Source organism: Candoia aspera, chromosome 3 (assembly GCF_035149785.1).
Source record: "Candoia aspera isolate rCanAsp1 chromosome 3, rCanAsp1.hap2, whole genome shotgun sequence".
Lineage (NCBI taxonomy): Eukaryota > Metazoa > Chordata > Lepidosauria > Squamata > Boidae > Candoia > Candoia aspera.
In genome coordinates, this window is record NC_086155.1 from 107498104 (window position 1) to 107521328 (window position 23225).

General features: G+C 39.5%; 1 protein-coding gene across 1 annotated transcript in view; it reads right to left on the minus strand.

Annotated features, from left to right (window-relative positions):
• The window catches only part of RABGAP1L (RAB GTPase activating protein 1 like), a 170550-nt gene extending 159351 nt beyond the window's left edge, over nucleotides 1-11199 (minus strand). Inside the window, exon 1 of the mRNA XM_063298499.1 lies at nucleotides 11025-11199. The gene's annotated coding sequence lies outside the window, so the exon portion shown is untranslated. The remainder of the gene's footprint in view (nucleotides 1-11024) is intronic.
• Between the last annotated feature and the right edge of the window lie 12026 nt (nucleotides 11200-23225).

Here is a 23225-nt window from a genome sequence, read left to right on the forward strand (position 1 = left end):
ATTTCTATATGCAGTGATACTTTCAACCACTTTAACAGACCTGCAAAGATAACTAAAAATTGTCATCCAATGAGTGAAAGGAGGCCCACTATTTAATTAACGTAAAAACAAAAATTATGGGTTTTCCTAAAAGGCCAAGACTTATAGATGGCTATAAAATGGTAACCAAATTGAACAAGTCAGGATCTTCCAACACATAAACGTAATGTTTATGTCCACTGGTTCTTGGAGAGATCAGTTAGAACATGTTTCCAAAAAACACAGAGGCCTGGCCCAGAAATATTACAAAAGCAGGAGAATACTACATCCTTGCAGCTTTAAAGATATTTTAAGGGGCCCAGATAGCAAGATAGATATAATTTTCAAAAGTTTAGAAATGGTAGTCTACATAATGGTTGCCACCACTGAAGTCTGTGTTTCACAACAGAGATTGGTGCAAGTGAATCATGCTCCAATCAAGAAAAATCACTGCAAACCTAAAAATAAAAGGGTTAGGGTTGCCAATGAGGCTGGAAAAGGTTACATGAATTTTTGGCCTCCATCAATCCACAGTCAAACAGACAGTGTAGAAATGGAAAAAGCGCAAACACTGTTGGTATTCTTCCCGGGAGTGGTCATTCAACAAAAATTACCCCAAGAGCAGGGCATACAATACTCTAAGAGGTTGTAAAGGATCTGCAGATGCCTGATGTTAGCGTTCATAAGTACACTGTAAGGAAGACAAGAATAAGAAAGCTGTGCATGGCAAGATACCTAGGAGGAAACTCCTGCTTTCCAGAAAGCATATTTGCCACCTGGGTGATCTAACTGGCTACTGTTCTGTAGACAGATGAGACAAAAAGGAACTTTCCAGTATTAATAAGAAATACTGCGTTTAAAGAAAATGAAGCGCTGCATTTCAGCAAAAGCATAGCAATGTGGATATCACTGCCTCAGGATCTGGAGAACTCACAGTCATTGAGGGAGAAATGGAGTCTGGATTCGATCAGCAAATTCTACAGGAGAATATCAAGGTATTTGTCTGTGAGCTGAAGCTTAAATGAATGTGGCTAGTATAACACAAGAACTATTCCAAAGAAACAAGTAAATCTATAACCAAATGGCTGAAGCAAAAGAAATTTCATGTTTTGGAATGTTCTGACCTTAACTCAGATAAAAAGTTGTGGCAGGACTGAAGCAAGTAATTCATACAAGACAGCTCAACAATATCAATGAGCTGAAGCAGTTCTGTAAAGAGGAATAAGCCAAAACTCCTCCAAACCAATGTACAGGATTGATCAAGAAGTTCAGGAAAGATTTAATTGAATTCATTGCTGTTGAAGCAGGTACCACCAGCTACCAAATCTAAAGCCTCACAGAATTCCAGCAGATGGTGAATGCTGGCTCAATACGTTCAATAAAGACATGACATGGTATACTGTTTTGGGTGTGGTTAGTTCAACCAGAATCTCTTTATCTACTAATAGGACTTAAAGTCAGATTATAAATAGTCCTAAAAGTGTTAATGAACTCTTTCTTACCACTGTACATTGACAATCTTGTAGTTCAAAATCTCAGAAGAACATTTATGCAAGTATACTTAAATATGTTTCAACTGGCCCCTGGGGACTGAAGATCCAGGGAACACCCTATTCAGACTGATGTTGTTAATGCAAAAACATAAGGTTGAAACTGTCAATTATGTGTTACTGCATTACTAATGATGTACACTATAAAAGTAGTTGGAATCAACTTAGACCTGTCACTACTGCTTAAGGAGGCATATATTCTGCTTTTCTGTATCTCCAGTACTTGGAATCTATTAAGAAATCAAGAACGATGGGCTTTTCATGCCTGGGAAACAAAATAATTATTATACACTATTGGAACAACTTTATAACTGATTTGTAGCAATGGATTGTTGATTGCATGAGCTGTCAACACTGGAACTGGTTTTTTTTCCCCTTCCAACAGTGTAAAGGAAGACTTACCAGCAATGTTTGGAGTTATTTTACTCATGAGATCAAGTTCTAGACATTCACTCTATTTTTTTTTTTTAATGTTGATTTTGTATAAACAAAAGTAACGAAATGATGTAATTTTTCTTTTTTTCTTAATTAGTTTGAGATAATAAAATATTTTAAATGATGTTTTTATGTATAAAATAGTTTTGTGCTTTACTTTTTATTTTTCTGGTGGGGGCATTGCCATAACTTTAATACTGTAGTGAAAAGTCTCTATTGTCTTCTAGTGCAACCTCCTGCTTATGGGGAACCATGGCTTGCAAAAGGAAATGCCACTTTTCAATGAGTTTCTGAGGACTGCAGGACCATAATTTATGTGTTTAATGGGCAAGCCAAGAACCAAAGACACTGCAGTGAAGCACATCATATAATCACATCCTAGCTGACTTCTCTTTCTTATCTCCTTTCTACATAATCTCTTACTTCATTCCCCATTTATTATTCTCCTGAGAGTAATCAGAGTCCAAAGAGAGACCTCACTTTTAAATTTATAATTCTAAGTTCTATTTTTAGGCCAAATGGTTTTAGTTCCAAGGTGCCTAATAATGACTTAGCAGGCTGTTCAGTCTCTGTCACCTTGAGCACAAGAATTCAGCCAGTTAGAATCAGAAAACTGCTGAACTGGAAAAAGGCTGCAACACTTGTATTTCTCCATGAGCTATGAATACAAATGATTTCTAAATCTGCGCTTAAAGAGAAATGAGTTTAATTGGCAGGGCAGAGATTTGCTACAAATTCCTATTATCCAAAATGGCATCAGAGGAAAGGCTCAAGTAATGCCATCTTGATAGAGAAGCGTTCCAATGATGACATAAGGTAGTTGCCTTTGTGTGTGTGAGCACGCATGCACACCTTCGAGTCAGTATTGACTCCTGGCAACTGCCTTTACAAATCCCTGCAGTTTTCCTGGCAAGATTTTGGAAGTAGTTTGCCACTGTCTTCTTCCATGACTGGCCCAAGGTCACCCAGCTGGCTTTGTGCCTAAGGTGGGACTAGAACTCATGGTTTCCCAGTTTCTAGCCTTGGTACCTTAACTGGCTATACCAAATTGGCTCTCAAATGCTATTATTATGCATTCACGACTCTTATAGACATTCTTCACTGACTCATACAATAGCACAAACCCTTGCAAATACGTAGGATGCTTTTGAAAAAAGGTACAGGCTTACGTCACTTCAAAATATATATCCTTCTAATTACCATTTAAAATAATGAAATCTTATTTTGTGGAAAACTGAGAAAAGTCTGAAAAAGTCTTCTAGTAATTTAACAACACTTTACTGATGTTTGATTTTTCATCAGGTGATTCTTAATTATAGATGGTCAAGAATATGGCCGTTTATTAAACTTGTACTCAAGCATTTATCTCTTTAATAGGATTTTCTTCCTGTAATGGAGGAGAAAAACACTTTTTGCACCAGCTGAAGCTTCCAAGTGGTCTTCAGAGGTAGCCCTTTGTAGAATGCATTGCAATAATCAAGCCATGAGGTGACAAATGCATGGGCAACTAAGTAAAGCCTTCTGATCTAGAGAAAGGCCACAGCTGGTGCACAAGATAGAATTGTGCAAAGGGCCTCATTCAGGCAAGAACCATGGGTTCAGGAAGACCCCCAAGTTGCAGGTCAGCTCTCTCTGGTGAAGCAGTATTCTGTCCAGAATCAAAGGATGGTCTATAAATAAAATAAAATTTACTTTGGCCCTATCAGCGTTGGCTCTACCATTGTCTGAAAGGAGGAAATCATGCCTACCCCCAGCCCTTTCTTCACATACAGCATCACTGCATCTTGGCACCAGCAGCTGATGAAAGGGTTACCTCTCCATTAACCCTCTCATTCCTGTTTGAATAATGTGTTTCTTTGGGGATTAAACAACTTCCCCCAAATGACTATGAGGTTGTTTTGAGCTAAAATTAAACCTCTAACAGGATTTAGCTGTTTATATGGCCTGCTAACCTGATCCAATTAAGTTCATCATGCAAGCAGGGCCACTGCATTTATTTTTGCATGCACATATCTGTGTTTCCTATGGCTTGGTAAAGCTTCAGCTTCTCCTTTTACCTGAGGTGAAGGATACTCCTCCTGACAGCCATCCACACCTGGACCTATGTCTTGAGCCTCTGCTTCTGATTCAGACATGTGCAAAGTCACCCAAACCTCTAATGGGGAGGAACCATTTATTGTGATGCACACCTGCACCAATGACAAGAGGAAAAGTAATGATGCTGTCCTGAAAGTCAAATTTAGGTTGCTGCATAGGATATTGAAATCCAAAAAGCTTTCTCTGAAGCACTGCAACAAAGCTTTCTCTAAAACACTGTTCCACGTGCATTGTCAATTGGACAGGCTGAAGTGATACGTCTGAATATATGGATGAAAGGTGTAAGGTACAGGGCTTCCTTTGTTAGTCACTGAGATACCTTTGGGCACAAGCCAAGTTTCTACAAAAAGAGGATGATTAATATTAAAAAAGAGGGCAGAGTAGCTTTTAAAGTGATTCCATGGGTGAGCTGAGAACTGGGGACCATCCATTAAAAAAAAAATCTCAACATGACAAGAGTGCAAATGATTCTATCTCAATTTAAATAGCATAAGCTAGGAAATTAGTAGAGCCAACCCAGAAGTCACAGGCCCACAGGGACGCATGCAAGACTAAATCAAAAATAAGCAACTCTGCAAACAACATAGTATTGCATGATCATCTTAATATTTTTTTGAATAACACACAGTTTAATGGAATCACGCAAGATGGGCACAGTACCTGCGCATGGTGCGGGGTGCGTTGCCTCCAAAAGCCTATTAACTCTATTACTTGTTGGGCTTCTTTTTTGGATTTTGGAGGATGCATATGCTGGACTGGCCCAGCCCATACCCTACCACCCCTAGAAACTACATTTGTTGAGCAGGCTCTTGCATTTTCTTGAGGTTAATTTCCTAATCCTGCAATCGCATGTAGTCAACTACTGTGGTTAACCCTTTCTGCATCTGATGTTCAATTAAGTCCTGAGAGTAAAATGTCATCAATCTAGCAAACCATAAACAAGGCAGGGATCAGAATCATTTGCTCCATGTCCCTAGCCACTAGACCGTGATAAAATATGGGACTGTGACATACCTCTGGGGTAAAACCTGGAGTATGTACAGTATTGTCTCCTTTCCCGTATCAAGGCAAATTGGTCTTGGGAGGCTTGATCAGATAAAATTGAGAAGAAAGCAATCTAAAGCACATAGCTAGTGCAATCCAGTCAAAGAGAGGTAGATGAGCATCTGAGCTCCCTCAAGTGTTGGTTTATCCTAGTCAGTAACAAATTGCCTGATTGAAATAATTCCTCAGTTATTAAAAATGCACAATATGCCACCAAGCCTCTCAGCTGGTCATTATCTGGGGGGGGGTTGTTTGTTTTTGTTTGTTTTTAAGCAATTTCAGCCAACTCTTTTTGGGTGTACTCTAACCCTTCTGGTAATCATTAGCCTTATTAATAATTCAAGGGTGAGCCTCTGCAACTCAAGTTTTCTCATTCTCCTTCTTCCTCAGTCCATTCCTCATCTAAGCTAGAATCCCAAATATCTCCATCACATGTTTGTGGATTCCAATCATGGGAGGCAACAAGTGCCCTAACTTTTTGAAAATTAGAGACACATTTTTGCTTGCCTTGCTGTGATGTTTTAATTTATCAACCAAACAGCCAAGGCAACAGCACAACATTTGGCTGTTTCCTGACTCTCTTGATCACTTCTAGTGCTTCCCTTAAAAGAGCCCACTGTTCTTTAAAGGCAAGGATGTTATCTTCCAAGTGACTTCTAAAAGTTTCCACACATCACAGAACATGGTAAGGAGGATCAATCCTACCCCCCTTCCCACCTTCTGCTCCCCTTTCTCTCCTACATCCAAATCTGCAAACAGTTGACTATGGCATCACATGTAGGGCTATCATACTCAGCTATCTCAGATTCCCATGACACTGGGGGGTGGGGAGGGGGATTCCTCAGTACAAAATTTGAGCTACTGGCACCCAGGGACTTGTGCTGGGCATCCAGGTATATATGCTTCATCCCAGCATTCTGTACCTCCTCATCCGTGGCTTTTCTCCCCCCAAATGGCATTGCCTCTGAATCCTTTTCATAACACCAAATGTCACTACAGCATGTGGGAGAAAATCATCTTAGATGATTCCTTTCAGATAAATATGTTACCTATCATCATACAAATAAAGAGAAGAGAAGAATGCAGCAATGCAAATTGCTGCATTCTCTGCTACCTAAAAGACAGATATCTTTGCTTTGCTTTTAGATAAGTAGAAAAAAATCAAATCAAAAATTTTTGTAATAAAACTGTAACCTCATATGATCATAATATTAAAGGTTTACTACATATTTAGATATTAAATTTTAGAACACTGCCTGGTTGTCTTAAACAGGAAAAATAAATGAAGCACATTCATTATGCAAATCAATTGTCATAATTAAATCAGCACAATTTTAAAGCATCCAGCCAGGCTAGATTCCTGCTGACTGTATAGATTAATGCCCATCAACTTGACGTTAGTAAGTTGCAGTTAAAGTTGTGCAAAAGTTTTATTTAAAATAATTCCTGTATAAACTTTGGAAGACAATCCATTACAAGGGAACATCTAGTGTTTCAAGTGTTCCAAGCTTCAAAACTGAATGTTTGGAATTTAGAACACTCGTTTCAAGCTCAAAAGGCTTCCTAAATACTTGAGGCAACATGCTTTATATCTGAAACAGTGGTTTCACAGTCAAAACATTTCAAAACAAAATGTTTAGCGCCCCCTACTTGTAGTTCTTTCGAGGACATTTCATTAACCTCTGATCCTAGTCATTCAACATATCCCTTTCCCCCCTTTCTTCTATTTCTCTCAACTTCACCAAGCATTATAGTTTTTTTTTAAAGTCATCATCATTGCACATCAAACATGCAAAATGTGTAAGTTTCTATTTGCTGATCACTATCTCAAGGGCCTGTCAGCCATTGGGCCTAGGACTTACTGGCTAACTCTTCTTGCAGTCCACAATACTCTTATGGACCAAGTTCAAATTTATAATTTGATGGTGGTCTATCTTCTTTCACTTTCTAAGTATTCAGCTTTCATATATTACCGCTGGGAAGACTATTAACAATACAATGTCCTTCCTTGATATTGCACTTAGCGCCTCTTAGAATTTGCTAAATGATTTATCAATGTATTATTTCATTCAATCAGCAGTAAATGCATGCACTTGCACAACAGTGATGTTCACTTTATATCCACTAATTCTAATGGATATGATCTTGTTATTCATTGAGCTATAGCAATGCCCTTTTTGAATATTATTTTACTCTATTTCTTTCTATGATCTCATGCCCTGGGTAGTAAACTGTGCAATTAACTGGGTTGAAATGGCCCATTATACCCTACCTAAGTTCATCTATTCCTAAAACATGCAATTTAATATTTTTCACTTCCACTCTGACAGTTTCACATCATCTTTGGCCCATCATCTTTACATATTTCATGTTCCAACTGAACCTGTCCTTGTGAAGCAGGTGTTCCCAAATTGGTCTCTGTTCATGTGTGTGAAGAAGTTGTGTCAGGCTTCAGCTGGAAAGACAGGACTCAAATCCAAAAACACCTGCTAAGTAATTTTTACTGTAGAAAATTATCATCAATAACGAAAGAATGCTAGCAACTAGAGTTTCAACCACAAGCCCTATTTATAGAGTTAGTATTCAAACCCTTTGATGCTTTTTTCTTGTGCCTTTTCTACGTAATGAACAATTTGGGGGAAAATGAAAGCTCTCTTTCTGCACAACGGACAAATGAAAAATATGCTGCTTTGTTATCATGTTGTCCTTCTCAGACTGTGTGAGAATTCTTACTACTTTGTTAGGCCAAAGTGATAGAAGCATCATATGAACTGTTGTTGCTTAGCACTAAAACAAAAGAACACCAGTTGGGAGGTACATGCAGTGTGCTGACATTCAGGGTATAAGAAAAAGTTTCTTGTGCTTATTAAAGTTTGAGAGTTGTGTTGTCTCCTTCTGTTCTATGAAACTGTTCTATAAGTTTCTGAGAAAAACCAACTAAATATGCAAACGTCTCTTCTGGTAAGTTAGGTAGGACCTATGATTCTTTTTGGGGTCCATAATTCACATTCTATAAAGAAGGTAGAGGGCACTGTAAATTTCCAGATTAGTCTGTTTCTTCAGATGCTCAAGATAAAGTAGTGGCTGCTAATTGGACAGTTTTACCTCCATCCTCCAAACTCCAGACCCACCACCCCCATCCTTCCATGATCTTACTCTATTCCTACTCCCTTTCTATCTTACCACAAGCTTCAATTCCTTCCCTCTGTTAGTCCTAACCTTATTCCTCAAATAAAGCATATAGTAAAGAATAGTTTATTTTGAAAAAGCTCAAATAGTATTTTCACATAGTTTAGTAAAGAACAGGACAATCTTATGCATGTCTATTCAGAAGTAAATACTATATTCTGAAGTAGAAATTCACAGACTTGTACTATTTTTCAATACCACTAGTACTGGAATCATAGGAAAGTAATAACCACATAAAAATCTTAAGGCTAATAAAAAATGAAAGGCTAATACTGTAAGAAATTTCTCTTCATAAAGAGAAGAGAAAATAGTTCATGAAGAATAATGTTAATTTTGCAGTTAAGTTGAGGGTTGCTTCATTTGACTCCAGTCTATGCATGTTTACTCAGAACGTGTAAGTTTAAAGGTATTATACTCAACAAAATGATTTTTGTTCAACAGGATTTACACTCAACAGGATTTAGACCTCACAATATATAATCACTTAATTTTTATTTTGCCTTGATAGCTGAAATACCTAAAAAGAAAACCCATGTTTTCTAGTTCATAGCAACTTTGAAAAAGTTGTTTGGAATGTGAAATCAATCTATGTATGTAATTAACTATTTTAGTGGGAATTGGCAAGGAGTCCATAATTGGCATAGCACCTGGATGCGAACTGTGTCCTGATGATGGCTTTGCCAAAGAATTTCAGGAGCGCCCTTACAGTTCTGTCTTTCAAGGCAGCCTAATCTACTGCCTGAGATTCAGATACGTAGGTTGAAATGGAGACACTCACCATGAAAGTAGCAATGTAAGACCTTAGTGTATAGAAAAATACAAGACTGTATGTTATACATATTAGAATTTCAGTTCTACTTGACCCAGAATTTATACTGTTATTGCACAAAAATATTAGGAACAGATAATCATGGAAACTCCATATCAGCATGGACAAAGTTTAGAGTGTAAATCTATGGCTCTATTATATTCCTGCCTATGCAAATAATCTCTGATAGAATCATCACTAAAGTAATGTTTTAGATGTATATGTAGTTAAATGTTTATTATTATTATTATTATTATTATTTTATCCTGCCTTTTTATATATAACTTAAGGCGGCAAACATACCTAATTATGGAATAATTACCACAAGGATTTCCTTGCAAAACATAAAATGTATCAGTGTTCGGGATTTTAGAGCTTTTCGATATTTCCTCTATGCTAAAAGATCTCTAATATATAGACTCACAGCATGCCTCTCAACAAGATAGAAGTGTTTGGTTTTTAAAAAAACTTCAAATCAATTCAGATGTTTTTTTCATTTTCCCACTGAAACTGATCTGCTTTGAGATCTATCATGAATTACTAGAGGATTAGAAATCAGTTAGGTAACAGTATGAAATATCTTGCTTTATTATTTTGGTCTTACAGAGTTTTAAAAAAAAGTGAGGGGCGTGATTGCTATTACACATGGCAAAGGTTATTCTAAGAAATACACTGCTACAGATTAGAAAGATCACAGCACACACTGAACTTTAAACTATCACAGGACAAGCTATGGTCTCATTCTTTATCCATGTCACCAGTAATAGATTCTTATACATTATGAAAAACAAACCTGCTACATATTTTAAACCTTATTTATAAACATTTTGATGGCGGTGTGCTCACTTAAAGTTAACTTATTAAAAATTAACTTCAAGCAAACACAGAAAGCATGCCCCACAACCTCAATATGTACCAAATGAAGTTCATCTCTCTTTTGACAGAAGATATGAACATATATATATTACACTGAATGAATGTTTGAGCCTATCAGTTGAATGCTACCCAACCTCACACGGCTCTTCAAGGTCTTAGATGGAGCCATTTTCAGGCCTATGACCAGAAATCCTTATGATTAGAGATATCAAGGACTGAAGCATGAATCTTCTCTGTTTGAAGCAGGTGTTCTACTGCTGACTTAGCACATCCAATACTTAACAATGTTTGTTTGTTACACTGCAGAAAATCATTTACAACCATTCCAGAGCATTCCAATGCAAGATACTTACAATGGGAAAACTGCTTCAGTAGATTTTCCTATTCATAACACACACGGAGTTGCACCACAGTACTAATCCTGTTTATTTTCAACAGGACCACTTTTAAATATAGCCTTGCTATCTCACTAGAGCATCGCTCAACTTCACCTTAAGAACAAATCCTGCCCTCCCGTAAATGCCTCCCTTCTCCCCGATCTCATCCAGCGTGTTTAGGAGCGCAGTCTCCGAGCCGCAAGAAAGACAAGCATCACCGGCAGCCAGACTTCATCCTAGCCAAGTTCTCATTTTTTGAAAAGACACGCGATGAGCCTAAAGCAGCCCCAAAAGTTCATAACGCCAGCACACGCACTTCTAGCTGCCTAGGGTCGCCACCCTTCAGCTTGTTCGGACAGCACCTACAAGGCCAAAGAGATTTCGGGACCAGGCTCCGCAGCGGCCGGACCTCCTCCTCGGCGGTAGACGTCAACTCTCCACAAAGAGTACCGGTGTGTTTTCACCCCGTGCCCATCGGGCAATTCCCCCCTCTCCTCCACAATTTGGAGCTGGGAGGAGAGGGTATCTATATTCCGGACCAGGAGCCCTTCCTCGATAGAATAAACTGAGGACGGTTAGGTTCAGCAGCGCCAAAGGAATGGAAGCTCGTCCACACTAAGGTCTACTCACTCACACGCCTTTTCTCCTCTCTCTTATGCACACATCCCCTCCGCTTCGCACGCCGGACAAGACAGCGCCCCCGACGGGAGAAGAAACCTCGCCTCCGCCGCCCCACACCCAGAGCTTCTCGCTCCCTCGGGAGGCCGCCTGCTGCTGCTGCTGCTGCTGCTGCTGACGTCGTCGTCGTCCGTCGTCGTCGTGGAGGGAAAAGAGGAGGCGCGCCTCTTCCGTTCCTCTCTCCCGGCTGAAGGCGGCGGTGACGAGGACTGTTCCGCGAAGGAGGGGGCGGAGGAGAACTGAGCGGCAGAGCACCGGCGGGGGCAGCCGCCCCAGCCTATACCACGGCAACTGCGCAGGCGCCTCAGGGCGCGGGGAAAGGAGCGCCCGAGTTCCGACATTCCAGCGGTGACTGACAGCGTGGAATCCAGGAGCGGAGGGTGGAGCGGCGGCAGTCGGGACGACCCGAAGAATCGCCCCCCGAAAGTTAACTAAGGAATAGGATCGCGGCTCCGTACCCCCTCCTCGCTTTCCTCTCGCTTCCCCTGCTCCGACGCGGCTCGATTCATTAAGTCCCCTGCCTCGTTCCCGCGCCGCCCCCAAGGCAAAAGTTCAATACAGAATACAGTACTGCTCTTAAAGCTCTCATTCCTTCAAACACTCAGCATCTTCAGGCTGAGTAAAGTAAACCAGCCTGTCTCGGAAAAGACTATGTATTCTCACTAACCTGGGGTCTAAATTCAAGTGGGTGTAACTTTCTTTATCAGAATTTTTAAAAAGTTTATTTTTTTAATTATCAGAGCCAAGGCACAGTCCTGCCGCTGCTGCTCTCCTTTTGCTGTCAGCCAGACGGAATAAGACCCAGGACCATATTTTTATTTATTTGTTCATTTATTAGATAGATTAGGCTGCCTGATCGTCATGTGACTCAAAGGGGCAAAAATGTTAAAGCAAACCTGAACGTTTTTATCCCTCTTACAGCTGCCACCTGGGTGTCAGCTTTGATGAATGGTGCAGTTCTTTTTTTATTATTATTATGAATTTTATTAAGTTTAAAAAGAAAGATAAAAGCTACAAAAAAACAAAAATCTACAAAAAAACAAAAACTAAAAAGGTGTGAAAACACACACAAATTTTTTTTTACAACATTACAGAAAAACGGTGCAGTTAGTTCTTAAGGATATTTTTTCACTCACTTGTCATAGCAGAAAATAATGTTCTAACTTTTGGTATCTCCTTACTTCCTGTATTCTTAATAGCCTTATTACTTATGAAACAGAAAAATGATGGTCATAGTGATGGGAATTAATTTTCATTAAAGTCACCTGTAAGTAACTAGCTGTGTAAATTAATGCATTCCCTGCTGACTTTTCAGGCCCCTGGACCTCTTCCTTTCTCTGGCAGCAAGATTTTTTTTTTAATTGCATTGTAAAAAAATAATAAATGAATTAAGCCTTACTATGCAGTGTCCATCATCTGAGTTTTGCACCAAAGCATAATTACACTGATATCTCAGGAGAAGAAGCCATGAACAATTTCCTTATGTACTTATGAAGCTCTGTCCTCTGGTGAAGCACCTAGGTAGTCCAAAGCCTTAGTTTGTACATGGCATGGTTTAAGCTGTCACCTCTTTGTAGTGTTTCTATCTGGTGTATTAATTCATTTACAAGGAGCCGATGGCACAAGACCTAAACTCTGTTTATTAATATCAGCTTCATCTCAACTCTGACGCGGAACAAAAAAGAACTGACCATATTGCAAGGAGCATGCCAGCACCCACCCCATCCCTAGTAACATATTGGTGAATACTATTTAAATCTTGTTTTCAACCAATGGTAAATACCAACTTCCTCACATCTGGTGGAAGCCACATCCTGCTTATTAGCTTTGAGCCCAATAATTATGGTGAAAAAGGGAATTTTAAATGGAAGCCCTTGTCTAATTAGACAGGTGTGCCATAATGGCTGTGCCTCCATTTGGTCTTCCCATTGTTTCAATCAGAGATCATTGCATCATATATGGCCCTTGGATTAATCATCTAATAGCTCTTTTTGTGCCCCTCAAAAGGTAACTCTCTTGTACCCTATATTTGCTGATTATACTTTCCAGCAGTCCCAGCCAGCATGGACAATGGTGAGGAATGGTATGAATTCTGCTTCAACAACATCAATACGCCTGTAGATTATTGCAATGCACTCTATATGGGGCTACCCTTGAAGAGTATCCAGAAGCTTCAGCTGGTTCAGAATGCAGCCACACAAGTAGTATCTGCACAAGAAGAGTATCCAGAAGCTTCAGCTGGTTCAAAATGCAGCCGCACAAGCAATGTTGGGCGCCCCAAGGATGGCACGTGTAACACCTTTACTGCAGGAGCTGCACTGGGTGCCAGTTTGCTTCCAGGTCCAATTTAAAGGTGTTGGTTACCACCTTTAAAGCCCTACATGGCATAGGTCCAGGTTACCTGAGGGACTGCCTCACCCCCATTAAATCGACCTGTCCCACCCAGTCAGGCAGAGAAGGCATATTACAGACACCATCCATGAGAGACTGTTGATTGACAGGGCCCACAAAGTGGGCCTTCTCTGCCATTGCCCCCACCCTATGAAACACTCTTTCCCCAGAGGTGAGGCCTTCCAGAAAGGGGTGAAGACCTGGCTTTGCCATCTCGTATGGGGCATGAGGAGGGGTAACCAACCCTGGGAGTGGTTAGCACCCTGAAGTTGCTCCCATAAATTAAGAACTTCTTAACATCTATGTCTCAGACTATTTTTATTTAAGAATATTGTTTTATAGTATTTTAATTGCTTTTATTTTTGTTTTATTGTAAACTGCCCAGAGTTGCTCTTTGAGTGAGATGGGTGGTGACTAAATTTGAAATATAAATAAATATAAATGTTCCCTTGTTTCTGATGTACACAGTACAATATAGTTATGAAAGGTGCATAGAAGCCATTAACCCACCTGTTTGTTGTTGCCTTATTGAATTCATAAAAGCTGGGACCCCACTGAAGTGAAATGGGAGCCTAATCAGTGAATAGAAGAAAGACAAGCCAATACCTGGAATGGTAAAAAAGACCATAATAAACACAGTGTATGTTTAAATTACCTGAAAATAAGGTATTCTACTAGAAAAAGTGACCCAATGATTGAAAGCATGTGTATGAAGGTATGTTGTTGTTGTTCAGCAAAATGTTTCAGGACAGTTTATACAGAATTATGTGGTGTCAAAATCAGTTTGTACATTTGGAGATTCCTGAGTATAAGTAGAATTCCTATTTGAAGTCCTGCAGTTCTGAGGTCTAAAATTGCAAATGTCTCCAACAGAGGCCTTTGACTTTAGCAAGATTGTTGGATGACCTGAATGGAAACAGAGGTTCTTCCAACTACAGAAGTGTTGCCAAACCAAATGCAGAAGAAGGAGAAATCCAGATATTCCCTTCATTTATGCCATGATGCCACTGGCAAAACAATTTTGCTACTATAAAAAACAAGAACCTCCCATGGAAACATTTGATGAACATTTTGTCTGAGAGAAATCTGATTCATGAGATAACTTCTTTTCTGCAAATGACAAAGCCTGGGGAAATTGCTGAGATCTTTCCAAAGGTGTCTATGCGAAACTTCAGATGACTGTGTTTGGGGGCAGGAGAAATTGGCTGCGGGTATTTTGAAGGTTTCATCTCCAAAGTTACAATGGAAACTGCTTCAACCTTAGAAATAGGGTAGGGATGTACAAATCACAGTGCACATGGATCAGCTGTTTGTTAGATAGTCTGTACCTGCTTGTTTCGGTCTATATATGGGTAAAATGAGGCTGTTTAGGTACAAATAAAATGCAATTGTTCTGGGCAGAAATGTTGGACTGGGAAGCAAGAATAGGAAAGAGCCAAAGCTGAGGAGTTTATCTGGCAATGGCATATTTCTATGACACTAACAGAGATGGGGAAAGCAGTGAAAGATTAAAAAGGGGAGGAGCTAGTGTTGCGATCTTAGGGAGATCCCACATGTCAGCTGCATGCATCAGCCTTGCAAATAGTCCAGACAAGAAGCACACCCAGAAATACTAGCTCTAACTTTATTGTAAGGTTACATTAACAGAAATTTGCAAGTCTGACAGTACATCTCTCTCCCAGCTCGCCTTTACAGTCCAAGGAACTAGGGAGGGTCCCTTCTGAGATGTTTGCCACACCCACATTCCTTCTGCAGGCTAAGCTGCCTCTTACCTGACCATTGTCTAGTCTTCAGCTCTTCCTCCTGTCTCCCAAGGTCATTCCCACATACCATTACAGCATGTGCCACAGAAGGCTCTCCCTGTTTCACCGCAGCATGGCAGTAGCTGAGGGGAGGGAGGGGAGGGAAAGCACTGGGAAGACAGAGCAGCCAGGTGGGCCAACAGGATATGCTGAGTTGAGCGCCACTGAGATCATCACCATAAGAAACAAACACGCAGTCCATACTAAGCAGAAGCTAATGGGAAGCAGAAGAGGAAGGGAAAGAAGTTACAGTACTCAGGAGAGGCAAGAGGTGGAGAGAAGGCAACCAGCAGCTAAGGGGAGGTGGGAGGAATGGAGAGCAGAGCAGATGGGGAGACAGATGGGCTATAGGACATGACACGCTGAGAGCTACTGAGACCATGCAGTAAGAAAAAGCCACAGAGCATTGTGAGGAACAACAGCAGCACCATAAGTTAAGTATCCCTGTTCCTGAAAGAGGGAAGAGGTGGGCAACACGCATCAGCCTTACTCTACATGCTTTGCAATATCTTTCTAGGATTCTTCCAAGGTTGGTTTTGGCCAAACTGGCTGATCCAAAGGTGCTGACAGATCTTCCAGGACACTTTTTTTCTTTGGGGTGAAACAAAACACATTTCAAGTCTAGGGTAAAACTGTCTCATTCGGTCGTGCAAAGACAGCAGAGGTGTCTTGTATTTTTGTGCCGCCATCTAGTGGTCATCTTTTTTTTCCTTTCTCTCTCGCCGTTCAGGTATACCAACCCTATTAGAAAAGGCTGTGCTGCTCGGTCAAGAGTCAGGGCAGCAATCAGAAAACTGAGGTACTGTACTCAAGTCTTGACCAGTACAGCTGAAGGGTTTCAGTGCACTCCTTTTGGGAAAGACCCACACAGGGGGACAGAACCTACAAGATTGCTGAATGCCATAAATGCAGAAGGACTGATTACTTTGCAGTGGAAAGTGGAAGCTGAGTTCAAGTATACCACAGAAAAGCAACTCAGTGCTCAGAGCAACCTCTTCACGTAGCAAGTTTTTGTGACATTCTTCTGAGCTCTGTCTCACACCCTTGGGCAGAACTCTTAAACTCAGATCTATTTTATATCCTAAACTAGTGGGTCCTGCTGACACACATTGGTTTTGATTCCTCACAGTACTGAAACTGCCTCAACTGTTTTCTCTGCTTACTTATAGGGTGCAGCTGTACCCCCTCTGCCCTTTGCAGACCCATTGTCCTGTCTCCTGTTTTTTAGGGTCTCTTTTCCACTGTTTTGCTATAGTGCAATGGTTCTCATGGTTTAGGGACCACTGTAGTTTTGCAATGGTATTGTAGATGCTTCTCGGTACAAGTAAGTAAGTAAGTAACTTTATTGATTAGTCAAATGACCATATCAGAAAGTTGGGCATCAGCCACTATAAGATATAAAATATAAAATATGATGCCATAAAACAACTAAAATACAATAAAATTAGCTAAAATTTACTATGGTGCAATAAAATACGATAAAATACAGTAGGGTAAAATGGAGATAAAATTTTAAGATAAAAATGCAAGATGTAATAAAACAGGTAATGAAATACAGAAACAATGTGAGTAAATGAATTCATCACCTTTACATGCCACCCCAATGCATTCTATACATTACGTTCTCAGTTGCACAGCCCTAACCATAAACTTAACAGTTCTACTGACCACATACATATTTTTACCCTGGAGGAAGTAACATAATATTTTGTTACAGTCCCAGTATGTGGTTCTGTCAATTAGTGTCTGAAGGTACTGAGCCCTTGCTGGGGCATATAGTTGGCAGTTAAATAGGACATGTGCAATGTCTTCTACTTCTGGTGGTCCACAAACACATGTCCTCTCAAGGTAAGGCACTTGGTGGAATCATCCGTATTTGACCATAGAATCTAGCTGCTCAAATCTTGCTCTAGTAAGAGCTATCCTATGGTATTGAGTCAGACTCATTGTCAGGTACTTTTCTGTTTGAAAGGACAGTTTATTCTTGGCCAGCCATTTCAAAGCCCTATTGTATGCAAGTAATTCAATGTCTGTTTGGGCATTAACATCCAAGACTCTTTGTTTGAATATTGCCTTGGCCTGGTCTCCAGCTGAAAGTAAGTATTGTGATGAAAAGCCAAGAAATGCGATGGTTTGAAGGAGTTGATTGATCCATGTGGTGGGTTGAGATGTGCCCATCTGTTCTTCAAGACATATTTTTGGTAGTCTATCATGTTCCATTGGGAGAATCCACCACCAATAGTTGAAAACTTTGGTTACTGATAGACTATAAATGGAATGGGTGCCTGTTTCAGCTCTTACTGCTGCTGCGGGTGTATTCCTGTCGGTCCCCAGAATGGTTCTTAAAAAGTGTGCTTGATTTTGTTCAAGTAAGGAGGCCTTTGATAGGCCCTACAATTTGGCTCCATATGTTAGCACGGGTACAACTTTTGCCTTGTGGACCTTCAAAATGGGGAGCAGAGAGCAAGGGTGGTTGTAGCTAAGTAGTTTGATTAGTGTTTTAGAACTTGCTGTGGCCTTTGCAGAACTTTGCTTGTAATGATTAACCCAAGGCCCTATGTCTGTAAAAACCACCCCTAGATATGAAAAAGAGTCTATTTGTTTTATAGGCTCCCCATCCAATTGCCAATTGTATTTGGCCTGTCTTTTCCCAAAAAACACCGCTTTGGATTTGGACTTATTAATATTCAAAATGTTTGTGGCACAGTAAGCACCAAATTTCCCCACCAATCTTCTCAGGCCTACTTGGGAATATGCCATCAAAACCATGTCATCTCCATACAAGAGGATGTTGATATGTCTGCTTAGGATCTTTGGCATCCATAGAATGGAGGAATCCTGGAATGTCGTTAACATAGAGATTAAACAACATCGGGGCCAAGATACATCCTTGTCTGACACATTTGTGGGTGGGTATGCTCTGTGTAAAAGAGTCATTGACTCCAGTACGGACTTTCAGGCGTGTATTTGTATAGAGGGCCTTTATCAAATATAAAAGTCTGGGTTCCATATTTAACCTGGCCAGCTTTTTCCATAAGGTATCTCTATTTATGGAATCAAATGCTGTGCTAAGATCAATAAAAGATGTAAACAGGTGCCTTCCATCTGTTGTATATTTAGTGATGAGATGGTGTAAAGTGAAGCAATTGTCTATTGTGGAGTGCCCATGTCTAAACCCAGCCTGTTCTTCCACTAATATATTTTCTCGATTGCCCAGTCCTCTATTTTTCTCAAGAGATGTTTTGCATACATCTTAGCTGTTATATCAATAAGGCTTATAGGTCTGTAATTTTTAGGGTCTTCCTTGTCTCCTTTTTTGTGTATGGGAACTATGATGGAAAGTTCCCATCCTGCTGGAATATGGCCAGTGCTGTCTATGTATGTAAAGAGTCCTGCCAGTAGTGGGGCCCACCAGTCAGTGTGTGTCCTGAAAGGTTCTGGTGGTAGGAAGTCTTCGCCAGATGCCTTATTGGATTTCAGCGATTGAATGTGTTTAATTTCTGTCACTGTCACTGGTAGCCAAGGAGGAAGATTATCAAGGGTCAGAGGCTCAGTGGTCATCTTTTCTGAATAGTCCTGCTTGGAACTGGCAAATAGGGTAGTGTAGAAATCCTCCCAGACTAAAGCTGAAATGGGGATATCAAGTAGGAGCTTGCACTCCTTCAACATGCCAGATACGGTATTCCAAAATATGACTGGGTTAAACCCTTTCGCTGACTCTTCTAGCTCAGACCAAACTTTAGCTGTATATTGAGCCTTCTTGGTGGCTGTTAGTTTCTTATAATTGCGTCTGAGCTTTAGCATCTTGGCGTGGTTGTTTGGTGTGGGGCTTCTTTGAACCAAACGCATGGCTGCTCTTAGGGTCTTTCTTGAGCGAGAGCAATCAAGGTCGAACCAGTTAGATCTTACGAGCTGTCAGTTCCTAACTGGCAGTTTGCTATTAAGAAGTTTCTTAATGTGCTGCACAAATTGGCATATCCAGTAGGGATTCTATTTGAGTCTTGAGTAGGTGTAACAACGATTTTCACCCAAGACTGCGCCCTCTCGGATATCATAAAACTGGAAATTGCCATAGTGTCCACCTTAGACCATTTAAGCCTCCTGTCTTGCCTCACCTCAAGTACAAGTTATATAGATATTTTTAATGGCAAATCTCACAAGATTTTGGCATTCTCATTCAAAGGTTTGCAATATTTTAAACCAAGCATCAAAATCTCATGAATTTTAGGCATTTTATTGAAAAAAAGGTTTTTACTTAATTTTAGTGAGGCTGGTTTAAGGAATTATAGGGCTCTACAAATTGAATAAATAAATAAATAAATTTGGGGGCCCAGTGCAACACCTGGTCTGGAGGTCTACTATACCCACACTGGAGGTAGATTCCTACAAACTGAAGTGTTAAAACTATCTATTCAAAACGGAATATCAACAAAACCAAATATCAACAAAACCTAAACTAAAAATTAAAGATGTATCTAGAAACTAAAAATTAAAGATGTGTTTAGAAGAAACATATTACATACAAAATAGAGAAATCGTTTATTTATCTGATTACCTTTATCTGACCCCTTTTTCCCCACAAAGCTGCAGTCTTATTTGTTTCTCCAAAACTATGACTGTAGTTTTAGGTGGAAATATATATGGGTGTATGTGTACATGTGCATGTTTGGACTGCACATTACAAAATTCAGAACATGCAGACATGTAGAATTTTAATGAATACACATAAGCCACATGGGTTTTCAGAAAAGTCACTGGTTATTATATCATTCTAACAACAGAAGGCACAAGACCCACAGTAAGCATACTGTACACAAATTTTGTTGATCAGATTTTAGTTCCTTCTGAAATTTTGAACTATCAATTGGCCATATGTGTAACTATATTAGTCTACCAAACTGACATGGGCAAAACGATAATAAAAATGTATATAATTACCAAATAGCTGAACATAAGTCTCATAAGAATTTCATTGACCCTATTATCTTTGTACTAGTTGTTTTTGAATATCACTTGAAAGTTAAAATAATAATATGGAAAAGTTTTGCTTAGCCCCAATGACTCATATATTTGCAATCTCATGTTTGAATTACTATGCTGTATATCAGGTTGCCCTTAGATGTGGCATGGAAGCTGAATCTATTCACAATGCAGCAGAAGGTTTGTTCTGTACCCCATACATTCATACCCATCATGCTACTTCCTTTTGGATAAGCAAGATTCTGCAAGCAGGAGTCAAGCTGAACTCAAAGAAGACTTTACTTTTACAGTTAGGCTGCCATAACCTCTTGGGAATGTCTGAACATGGACTTGCAATTTATATATACTGTATCTGCTTATCTGTAATGGGGTAAGCACAATTATGCAATCTGTATCTGCTTATCTGTAATGGGGTAAGCACAATTATGCAAAGTGTAGTAAAAGCATAATATTATAGTAAGACAAAAGAAGGAAGGTATCAAAGATAGAAAAAGAAACAGAAACAAAATGAAATCTACCTTACACCAAACCATTCACAATATCTTTTCATGCAAACCATCCATGCTTCCACACTGCTTCATGCATTGCCTTTTGTCCTTTAAACTTCTCAATTGTCTTTGAGGATCTTCATCCAACCATGACTTTCTTGGTTTTCCGTTTCTCTCAACCCATTCACTCTTCCTTCATACATTCATTTTCTCTCTATCACCCAATCACCACAATGTTTTCTTTTGTATTGGACACTGACTTTTGTATTCAGTCCACATTCATTCATAACCCATTCATTCCTGAATGTATCTCTTATGGTTTTACCATACCCACTTCTTAAGTATCCTATTTCTACCACATTCAACTTACTTTTATGCTTCTTATGACATACTCAACTCTCATATACTTATATAACAAAATTGGCAGAAGCATACACTTATACACAGCCATTTTCACTTATTTCAACAAATATACATTCCTTGTGTCGTTCCCAGTCTGGACTTGGCAATAAATCTCAGATTTCCTGACACTCCTTGGCTTAGTTTAATTCCTTGGCTTGATTTAGCAGAAGACTCATAAACATGGCTCAGTGAGATTAGAATATTTTGCAGACAGGAATGAAGCTACAGTATATGCAGCAACTGATTGCTAACTGCCAGTGAAAAGTTGTAAATGGCTTTTATAACCTCAGAGATTTAAGTCCATGGCTTTTTCCTTGCACACTTCTGAATTAACAGACATGGGACTTGGTGGCCTTGAAGCCAAGCAATAATTGTATGTTTACACAATGGCCATCTCTGGTGTGGAAACTGGCTGGTTCCTGCCTTAACTCTTACACTCTGAAGCAGACTACTTAATACTTCCTTCCTTTCTAAGTGCATTTGCACATCTTAGAATTTCTCCATCCATTTTTCATATCCTGAGTAAACAATCTACCAAGGTACACAAATTCATCTAATAGAGCTAGAGCTTTTCCCCATTTATGTATAACTAGCAATTGTTCACTTAGTTTCCCAAGTCATGATATGCATACAAAACTGCACAAATTTTTCTACCTCTGACCAACACAAGCATTACATATATATTTATCCAAAAATACCCTAAACAAGAAAGGGGACATTACATATCCCTTTTTAACTAACTGTCCAATGTTGAACCATTTGCTAAGCATTCAGTTTATTTTGTCCATGTTAAATCAACAGACATGCAAAAAAAACAACCCACCCAACTTTTCTTACATTCATACATCCTCAAGGATCTGCTGAAGAGCAAAAATCTGGTCTGTACATCCTCTGCCATTCTCAAATCCTTTCAGCCAGAATTCTGCCAAACATCTTTCTGGTACATTTCACAAACTATTCCCTATAGTCTCTCTTTCTTACTTTCACTTTATACTGGGAAACAATAGCAGTATTCTTTCAATCCTCAGGCACAGATGCAGACTTCACTCACTCACACACACAAACACATTGAACAAGTCATACAGCCATTCCATAAGCAAACCACATCCATATTTTAACATTTCTCCAATACATTATCTAAACTTGTAGCCATACCACCTTCCCAACATACAGCATTTATGACATTCATTTCATCATTTTTTCTTGACACAAATGTTTATAGTGTTCATTTCAATTCCATTCTTTGACAGATGTATTTATTTATAATTTATTAATAACATTTACATTCCATTGCAATCCTAAGAAGATTCTCAGTGGCTCATGATAGCAAAGCAAAAACATACAAGATAAAAAAATACGTATTACAAATACTCAAACCCCCACAAAAATAATACCTGGCATCAGCCCTCAAAAGCCCTCCAGTAAAGTTGTTTTCAACTTTTTTCTGAAAGACAGATAACATTGGAGCCATTTGAACCTCCAAATGGAGGCCATTCCAAAGAGCTGGCCCCATCATGGAAAAACATTTCCAGGATTCGCCCCTCCACCTCTCAAAAGTGGGAAGATGCAGTCCCAACCAGCTGCTTCTCTGTGCATGATCAAAATGGTTGGGCTGACTCAAGTGGGGAAATGCAGTCCTGCAGGTAACTCGGTGCCAAGCCATAAAGAGCTTCATAGATTACAGTTCACCACCCAGAAACTGATAGGAAGCCAATGCAGGGCCCATAAAACAAGTGTGATATATGCCCACTGGCAAATACACATGAGCACCCAGGCCACTGCATTTTATACCAACTGAAGCTTCCAGGTGATCTTTAAAGGCAGCCCTATGTAGAGTGTGCTGCAATAATCTAATCAATATCATTGCAATAATCTTATCAGTATAATTTCCATATAAATCTCCAAAATATACAGTCTCTGGCATTCCCTACTTAAGTTTCATCTCAAATAATTTCATAATTTTTATGCTTAATTTCATTAAATCTGCTAAAGTGTATTTGTTAGCCCTTTCCAAAATAATTTTTACTTTCATCAAAATCACTCTGTATTTTTTTTTGCTTTTTATCTTAACTATTCCTTGCACTCCTTGA